Here is a 10,056-nt window from a genome sequence, read left to right as displayed (position 1 = left end):
GAACACATGGACACGAGTCGCTTTCATAATGTGCCACTTCGTGGCCAACCGCCAACCTCGGTTACACCTCGGCTTTTCCTCGACATCCCAAGCACACAGACATGGAAAACTTTCATTGTGGGCAATCCCAGTGGCACAGAGAGGAGCCAGATTTACCCACGATCAGACAGCACCAGCGTCGCCAATTCATTTCGTTGGTAGGTTTGTCAATTCTTTTATATTCCAATCTGTGAAATTTTTAATCAAGATTGATCAATGATGTAAAAGTATAAATTTAATAATAATCAATTTTGAGATAATATATTTAAGTAAAATTAAATATTACTCGCGACTAGTATTATTTTATTATTGGTTTTTTGAAAATGTGTGTTGTTGCTGGAGGTCCAATCCACGAGAGCTACTACAAAAAAGGTAAGAATCCTATTTAAATTCTTAACACATTGCATACCGTATTTTATTATTTCGTGGCCTACATATTTTTTGGTGCTCTTTTGTGTATATTAATATTACTTAATTGAAGAATATTGCTATAATCATAAAATTCATTTTCGTTAAAAGTATTATTTAGTATTTAAAGCTGTTTTCATTACAAATTATAGTATACGATTTTTGAAATAACCAAAAGCTGAGCAACAATGTAAAAAAATTTATAAGGTACGGTACACAATATACATAGGTAACCCTCCTATAACACGGTAGATAGGTTCCTAGAAAATCTCCGTGTTAAAAAAGGTGTGAAATCGTGTTGTATGAGACTTTTGTTTTTAGGCTGAGGGAGATAAAAAAAATCTTTTCGCAACACCGTATTTTTAAGACGTCAAAGTTTCTTCTCGCAGCTTTAGAAGTACAGTGTTAGGCAAAAGTTTTTTTCGAAAGGAAACTGTGTTATAGGATACTGTGTTACAGGAGGGCTACCGGTATATCAAATAGTAAATTATATATATAAGACCAAAATAGGAGTGTTTCAAAAAAGAATGTTCAGGCTATCAGCACGAGGTGTTGCTTTGAAAAGAATTTATTACTACATTAACTTTATTTTCCTATACACAATATTTGCCAAAAAGGAACAATTTAATATTACTCTGAAAAGAACAACCGACAATTATGTCTATTCCTCACTTTTCACACACATTTTCTTAGTCTATTAAATCTATCTCTATTTATATGTCCAATCTGATCTATACACGTCAACGTCTTTTCTACTCTTTCTTACTTGTAAAAGCGCGAGTAGTTCAAACGGAAGAAAGTACATTTCCTTAGCATATATATATATAGTAGATATATATAATTATAATAATGATTATAATTTTTCCGTCTGATTTTCACGCTCGGAATGTCGACATTAATTTATTTTAAACGGAATATACACGCAATATGATTTAATTTTAATTTCTTATTTTAGCTACCTCTTCTTTACCCCTTAATCGTCTGTTGTCATTTTTTTCATTATCTTTTTTTTTCTTACTTTTCCGCTTCTTTTTGAAGTTCACACTTGATGTTATGATCGTTTTGTTGTTTTCGGTTATGCCAGTGGTTCTTAACATTGTACGCCGGCGACCTAAGAGACATTTAAAGCCCGAGTGCCATCGTTGGGGCAGCTACTTAAGCGGACAAACTCAGAAACCCGCGGTTTCGCGGGGCCGGCGCACAGCTGACAGTCTCAAGAAGCCTGCGTTTTCGCGAGGCCGGCGTGCAATCGTGTTAACCTTTTTCAAGTCACTGAACATTTCTGATTAGAAAAAAAATATGCTGTACACCAAAATCATTAAGACGATTAAGATAATAGAGACTAAAAAAAATGTGCGTAAACTTTTAACTTTTATTAATATTGAAAGTTATATAGATTATGCATTATATAGAAAATAATATAATGCAACATATTCTTAACATTTAATTCTAAGTCGTATAAAAGTAACAGAGATAATAACAAAAATAGGAAATAAAACACAAAAACATTGATTTAAAAATTTAATATTTGTAAAAACTTTATCTTAACTCTTTTCTAAAATTTTATTTTCGTTAATTTTAGTGCTATATTTTAGCTCGTTGATTTTTTCATATTTTAACAATATATTTAATAATTAGGTATAATATACACTGGCACTTTCATAAAATTTCGCGGAACATCGGTTTAAGAACCACTGCGGTTAAGCACACACACGTGCTGCCACACGCACACACACTTTTCATATATTTGTTATCTCACGCTGTATGACAAGGTGACAAAAAAAAAAACATTTCTTGTAGCTTTACTCTTCTGTTTTATATACGCACATTTTTTCGTAAGACACGAAAAATATGATTCATCTTGTTTATTCTTGAATTTATTTTATTATTACAATTCTTTAGGCTTTTATTGTTTGATCAAGAACTTTTATATCTTGATCATAAATTGGCCACTCTATTTTGTCATACTTTTATACGCGGACAAATATTTTTACAAAAGTTCAAATTCTGATACCGAAATAAACCCACAAGAGGATATTGCGGATATCTCATCACGGATTTTCCACCAAAAACTTTCCCTACAAAGAATCGAACACTAATCGTCGACGTGAGAAGCAAGAGCACGGTATATTTACGCCACAACGCCACTTGATGCAAAAGTTTATGTTTAAAAAAACACCTTAAAATAAAGATAAGAAGAAGCGAAATTTTAAAGGTTCTTTTCTTTAAAATTGACTGGGCATTTATGTGGAGATATTTTACCACGAGAATACCTAAAAATAAATATAAAAATTATTTTATTTCAGACGAGGACGTAGTAAGTGTCATTATCATCTAAAAATATTAGTACACTTGTAAACACAACTTGTAAAATACTAGGTATTAGTATATCTACTATTCTATATATATATATTTAAGATGGCGGCTAGAAACTACGGAGGCAGCCGAAATAAAAACGAAAACATCCTAATGGAGGTTTTTTTGTGCCTAGACTTTACCTTGCGCGATGTGAGCAACTCTACACAGTTGATAAGTACATCGGTTTTTTCTAACATTTTTCAAGTTTAAAAAAAATTTTTTCACTATCCTGCAAAACATTAAATTTTGGGAAGGTGAAATAATTTTCAAGGGTTTATTCTAATTAAAATTAGAAAGAAAAAAAATTTTTTAACAACGGTGTGAGAGAATCTCTCCATACGATGGTACTGGAATGCCGTGTGCGATAGCCGTAAGAGGTAGAAACAAATATAATATATTTATATAAAAAATATATATATATTTTTTTTTATTTCCATATTTTTATTTTATATATATCCTATATATACACATGCAAGATTGGGCTTGGTGTAAAGGTGCGAGGTTAACGTACACACAGTTTAATCCTACTGATAAGATATATTTTTAAAAAATATGTTTAATAGACAAAGCATTTATATCGTTCAAAAACCTTCCATACTCACTTACACAACTTACAAAGACTGACCACACATCTTCTTTCTTTATTTCGACTGTTGATTTCGTTTGTATCTTTTTTCTTTTGTCACCTACACACGCGACATCTCTGTTATTTCTGTCTTTCTCTATTCTTCTGTCTCTTCTATTCTCTGTTATATCTTATCTCTGTTTATTATTCTGCCCTTATATCGCTTCTATATATGTACATACAGGCGTAATATCGAGATTATATAAGTCCACGCCTCGTAGTATGTAGTCGCCCACAAACACACACATTACAATCAGGAGCGATACTACGAAGCAGAGCATAAAGAGAAGACCGAGAATAGGAAAAACTACCTAGATATATTCTGTCTCACATTCTCTCGCAGGCTCAATCCTATATGTTTATCTCTTTTTCTCTTCTTACTTAGTATCATTGGCTGTTTCATCTCCAGAAGACTTTATTTTTTATATATCTGTTTAATCCTTGTTGAAAAATAATATAAATAATTTCTGTTTGGTTTTCTATATCTTTATTTCTATATCTGAAAGTAGTGGTATTTCACCGGCGATGTCGCCATCTCCCACTTATGCTACACCTCTCATGTCTCCTTACAGTGCCAGACTAGAGTCAAGCTCAACAGGGTCTTCTTTCCCCGCTAATTTTTCCAAGCCCGTTCCCTTGGCAGTGGTTTCGCTAGAAAGTAGATAGGGACAGTGGGAATCTCGTTAATCCATTCATGCGCGTCACTAATTAGATGACGAGGCATTTGGCTATTTTTTTTTTTTTTTTTTTTTTTTTTTTTTTTTTTTTTTTTTTTTTTTTTTTTATCGTCAGGAAATGCTTTTACGCACGAACAGGTTAGATGGTTCTTCTAGCCTGAACAGTGTGGGACTTATGATCTTAATACCCACTAAAACCTGACGTCCACCCCTCTTGGGTGGAATTATCTCTGGAAGGTGTTGGAGCAGAGAGACTCCTGCTTATAGAGGAATCAAAACCATGTCTATCCGATCCCGCGCCGCTGTCCCACCGCCGATGATGTTGTTGAGTGGAAGGTCCAGTAGTTCGAGAGTCCTCCGATCAACACTCGAGTGGAGATGATTTTCACATCTGTTGTTTTAATCATCTTCCACTCAAACAGATCTTTTAGGGATTGTTGCGACCATATCCCCTTCCAAGATAAGGTAACTGATCCAAAGTTGACATCCTTAGCTCCAGTTAGATTGCATACTTCTTGCCTTAGGTCTTTATATTTTCTCTTCTTTTCTTTATGGGCTCGCTCGAGGTCGTATTGCTCGCCGACTATCTGCGAATCAATGATATATGCAACCTCCTCCTTGCATGCTATCAGGTCTGGTTTCCTTAAGCCCTGGGTTGAGTTGAAGCGCGGCTCCTTATATATTTTAAAGCCCCCCCTAATCAGCCCCTTGGCAACATAATCCGAGATAGCGTTGTGTCTTTCAATGCGCCCCGCGTGTGTCCTGTGACATATCTGTTGGATGTGATTCATCGTCTCCATTGAGCTGCACCCTGCTCTGCAATATCGATCTTTGGCCGGTCTGCCTCTAGCGCACCTTGATCTGGTTGGTAACGCATTGATCCGTAGTCTGCACATGTTTAAATAATCCTTCCCACTCAGGAAATGTGTCCCCTGTGTAACCCATTGATGTTGTTGCGGGACTTTATAAGAGTTGAGAAGCGAAGCTCCGTCAACGCTTTGATGTAGGCGTCTCGCCCATCTTTCCCTGATGGCAAGGACAGAGTCCAGGCAGATGCCGTGGTCACTCAGCCGCTGTCTGCATTTATCTATTTCCTGTAGAACTAGGATACTAATGTTTGTTGAAATGTTGGCTAAAGATTCAAGCCTTCGTTTTCTTAGTTCAGGAATGGTCCATCGCATGGATGGAATGCTGAGACCACCATCCTTAACATCTGCATGTATGTAAGCAGACGGGCAGTCCGCAGGTAGCGCTAGCCACCTTTTCACAGTTCGTCTGATATTGGCGTCAATTTTACGTAGATACCCGATGTCAGTTTTTCCAAGGGTTAATGTATGCAAGATACTTGGAATAATAGTAGTACGCAGAGCAAATAATCTTTGTTGAGGCTTCAACGGAGCCTTGGTGATGATCTCCATGCTCTTATTAATTTTGGATAGGGCCTGTCCTGTTGTTCTGCCTTCTGGTGTAAAAGTTACACCTAAGTACTTCCATTCGGTTGATCTTGATAGGGCAGGCATTTCATAACCACCACACTTAAATTTTACATCTGCGTTAACTACGCATTTCTTGGCCCTTGGAATTGTAGTAAAAGCTATTGAACTACTTTTAGCAGGGTTAATTTTAAGTCCCATTGTGCTCAATTCGACGAAGGCTATGTCAATCATTGATTGGAGTCCTCCTTGGGATGACGCTAGGAAGACTAGGTCGTCTGCAAACGCCGCAGCATTGACCCTAAAGTCTCCAATCATAGCCCCGATTTCACTAGGTAATTTTAATAGCAATCTGTCAATGATTAGATTAAAAAGTATTGGAGATAGTGGATCTCCTTGTTTGACCCCAATGGATGGGCGGATACATTCAGACTTCCAGCCATCACAGTAAAGATTGGTCGTGCTGTATTTATATACATTGGTTATGTAGTTAACTAGTTGCTTCGGGAACCCATAGTGCATCATGGTATCACTGATGGCCCGATGCGTGACGGAGTCGAAGGCCTTAGATAGATCTATTGAGGCCATGTAAAGGCTTTTGTAGTTTTGCCGATGGTATCGCAAGGCTAAGTCTACAAGATATACATTCATTGAACAGCCATCAATAGGTCTGAATGCTCTTTGTCTTTCGTCGAGCTTTATCGCTCGTTCAATTCTCTTACAGAATACTTTGTGCAAACACCTTACTAGAACTGAAGAAACAGTTATAGGTCGGTAATCCCCGGGTCAGTCGCATCCGCTTTTTTCGGAATTAGGACCGTTCTAGATTTAAGGACACTCTCTGGCGGATGGTCGCAGAGTGTAAGTAGATTTAATATTACCACAAGGTCCTTCTCTGGTATAGATCTTATCTCTTTACTCGTAATGCCATCTGGGCCAGGGGCTGTCCTGTGAGGCGGGTAGCAGGTTCTTATTTCAGCCTCATTGATTGGACCCCACAGTTGGTGTTTTATTGTTGCTTGTTCATATCCAGGTGCAGCATCATTCCTCTGTGTCATGACCCTAGTCCAAAAGGGAACCATAATGTCCTTGGGAGGTGCATTACTAGTAGCTCTCATGTCACCTATAATGGTTTTAATGCATTTAGATGGATTTTTCCTCCACATTTTTTGAGTTCTCTTATAAACGATTCTCCTTTTTCTTCGATTGCTCAAGCCCTGCAAATCTACAGTGTGAGATTTCTTTCGAGAGGCTGGTTTATTATAAGAGAAATAGTTCCGAATAAAGCTAGCTAACTCATACCTTAATTCGCTTCCTGAGAGATTACGGATACGCCCGCATAAATCTGAAAGTGTTTCATTAATATTGTTATCGATTACAAACCTTTCGAGGAATACCGTAATCTCACAGCCCATGTCTGGAGTAGCCGTCAAAGTCGTGTCTGCCCTGTCCCCAGAAGGTGCACCTGCGTCATCTGGGAGGGGCGGCTGGTGATGATCTCCCATATCAGCTAGGCTCTCTTCATGTTCATGTTGCACGGCCTGTAGTTGTTGGAGGTATTCTTGAACTTGTTTCTTATAATTGGCGTTTTCGCCTCTGGCCCTTGATTGACTCAAGGGTCCGTTCGGTGAAATTGAGCAGTGCCTGGTTCATGAACCTGGTGTTTTGAAGCAGTAGTTCAGCTTCCTTTTTGGCCATAATTGCTGACTCTTCAGGCGTCCAGCGTAGCTTTTTATTTGGGTTTTCGGCAACCTGCCGAGCATCGTACCAATCTTTATGTGTTCTTTGCTGATGTACTCGAAGTCCTATTTTTGATTCAAAATGTCGGTCGCAGTCCGGAAACTCGCAGCTGTGTAAAACGGTAGCAAGAGCCGGACGAGCACAGTTAGGTTCCTCAGTTACTGGATTAGTGGATCCAGAGGGTCCACTATTATTTCTATTTCTTTTTCGAGACGTACCAGTTGATTTACGGCCTAACGGGGGAGGTAACCCGAAAGGCTATTCGCGCAGCGGTGGTTTTTTGCTTCCCAAGTTGAAATATAATTTCAACTTGGTACTGGTGGCGGGACCCACGCAGAGGGAACCACTTGCTAACTATGATCCCTTTAGGGACTAGTCTCGGATACTAGTACCAGCGAGCTGGCCCGACACCTCAAGCGACTGCCCTTAAGAGAGTCATAGTTACTCCCGCCGTTTACCCGCGCTTGCTTGAATTTCTTCACGTTGACATTCAGAGCACTGGGCAGAAATCACATTGCGTCAACACCCGTGAGGGCCATCGCAATGCTTTGTTTTAATTAGACAGTCGGATTCCCCTAGTCCGTGCCAGTTCTGAGCTGAGCGTTGAATGGCGGCCGAAGAGGACGACCGTAACGGATAAACCGAGAGGGAAGCCTCGCAGCAAGGAAGATCCGCGGGAGGCCAAGGCACGGGACCGAGCTCGGATCCCAGTACCGTTGCCGGAACTGTTCACCTCGCCCAGGCCCGGCACGTCAGCCAGACCCGCTTCCCTACCAAGCCCGACACGCCCCGCTCCTCAGAGCCAATCCTTATTCCGAAGTTACGGATCCAATTTGCCGACTTCCCTTACCTACATTAGTCTATCGACTAGAGGCTCTTTACCTTGGAGACCTGCTGCGGATATGGGTACGAACCGGCGCGACACCTCCACGTGGCCCTCTCCTGGATTTTCAAGGTCCGAGGGGAAGATCCGGACACCGCCGCAACTGCGGTGCTCTTCGCGTTCCAAACCCTATCTCCCTGCTAGAGGTTTCCAGGGAACTCGAACGCTTATACAGAAAAGAAAACTCTTCCCGGATCTCCCGACGGCGTCTCCAGGTCATTTTGGGTTACCCCGACGAACTCTCTTACGAGGGCCCGAATTGCAAGCGGTTCCGCTGCCGGGTTCCGGAATAGGAACCGGATTCCCTTTCGCCCGACGGGTGTGTGTCATTATTATTACTATTAATTTATATATAATAAAACAACATTTTGTCTGCACACCGTCATCGACATAGGATTTCTCCTAGGGCTTAGGATCGACTGACTCGTGTGCAACGGCTGTTCACACGAAACCCTTCTCCACGTCAGTCCTCCTTCAAAACACTCTCCTATATGAATCTCTCATGACTTGGTCATTCAATGCCACCCAGAGCTTTAAAGTTCCTTTGTAATTTTTTAAATGTTGCTTTCCGCTAGTGAAGTTAGCGATATATCTACTGTTTCCTTAGGCATGCCCTTGATTACAAGTGCTTGGCTGATAACCTAGCGACAACCAGGGTAAGTCTCGCAGCTAAAAGATGATGCCTTGACCTACACGGAGAAACCAAAAGATTAGGATCTGCATCAAAACCAACCCCAGTTTCTCACAGAAAGTTTCTAAGAAGGATAAAAACTAAACCTGAGTAGGCCAATCAGATACAACCAAAATATCTTCTGCCTTATCCTTTTTGATTTTTTTAATCACTCTAGTAATGATGAAAAAGAAGAGAAAGGCATAAAATATCCAATCAGACCAACTAACTGTAAAAGCATCAAACACAAAGGCTTCCAGATCTCTCTTCCACGAGCAATAAACTGCTCATTTAGTGTTGATTCGCGAAGCAAATGAATCGATCTCCCGAATCTTCTTCCGAAATGGCAGGCCTCGTACCCTCGCATAGCTCACTCGCTAAGCTATATAGCCAGGCATAACAGACACCACTCATCCTATTGATATATGCCATCGTTGTTGTGTTGTCCACCATTAGAAAGACATCAGTGTCCCTCAGATCCGTCGCAAAACACAGCAAGGCCAATAGCGCCGCTTTAAGCTTAAGATTGCTTATATGAAGACTTCTCTCCTCCTGACTCCATAACCCATTGGCGCTTTCACCTTCACGGAGAGCACCCCCCTCGAAATCAGAAAGTAAGCATCTTTAAGATCACCCCTACCCATGAAAAAAATCACGCTTTAAAAGGCTGTAAACGGATCTAAGGTCCTCGAGTTTGAAAAGTTCTGCGTCAATGAACGTATTCGGATCCTTCAGATTTAAAATGAACGTCTGTTGACCTTTCGACTTAGAGACCAAAAAGAACGGTGAAAAGAATAGGCAAGAACCTCTTTTACTTCCTTAATCGCGCTAATCGAAAACAGTCTGTTAATCTCTCCAATTGGACTCCTGCCAGTTCCTGACCCGACCAAACCCTGTCAGGTGGGGAGCAAGTTTGTACAGGGACCGATTTAAAAGGTATTTTATACCCTTTCACACATTGAATAACAATCTTGTCCTCCAGTGATTGTTTTCCAGGCCTTCAAGAAATACTTTAAGCGTCCTGCAAACCTACATACATCCTATTCTGACGTTAACAGTTCTAAGGCAGTTGGTTCTGTTGACGATGTTTGCTCGATTTGGGATAAAATGTCTGCTTTGCTGGAAATTTAGGAGTAAGTGGTTTTCTTGTTTATGAGGTTTTCCCGCTTGTCTGAGTTACTGGCTTTCTTTGACCTGACAAGCTCTTGGAGTTTAAAGACCTA

General features: G+C 40.0%; 1 long non-coding RNA gene across 1 annotated transcript; it reads right to left on the bottom strand.

Annotated features, from left to right (window-relative positions):
- Nucleotides 1–4,021: 4,021 nt before the first annotated feature.
- On the bottom strand, nucleotides 4,022–8,630 carry LOC149031695 (uncharacterized). Its single transcript, XR_016177472.1, has 2 exons — nucleotides 7,702–8,630; nucleotides 4,022–4,158 (listed from the first exon to the last, which is right to left on the bottom strand). It is a non-coding gene; the product is annotated as an uncharacterized LOC149031695 (long non-coding RNA).
- Nucleotides 8,631–10,056: the final 1,426 nt, after the last annotated feature.

Source organism: Polistes dominula, unplaced genomic scaffold (assembly GCF_049000335.1).
Source record: "Polistes dominula isolate Pdom_NZ unplaced genomic scaffold, Pdom_raw_medaka contig_335, whole genome shotgun sequence".
Taxonomy (NCBI): domain Eukaryota; kingdom Metazoa; phylum Arthropoda; class Insecta; order Hymenoptera; family Vespidae; genus Polistes; species Polistes dominula.
This window is presented reverse-complemented; position numbering and strand designations above follow the sequence as displayed.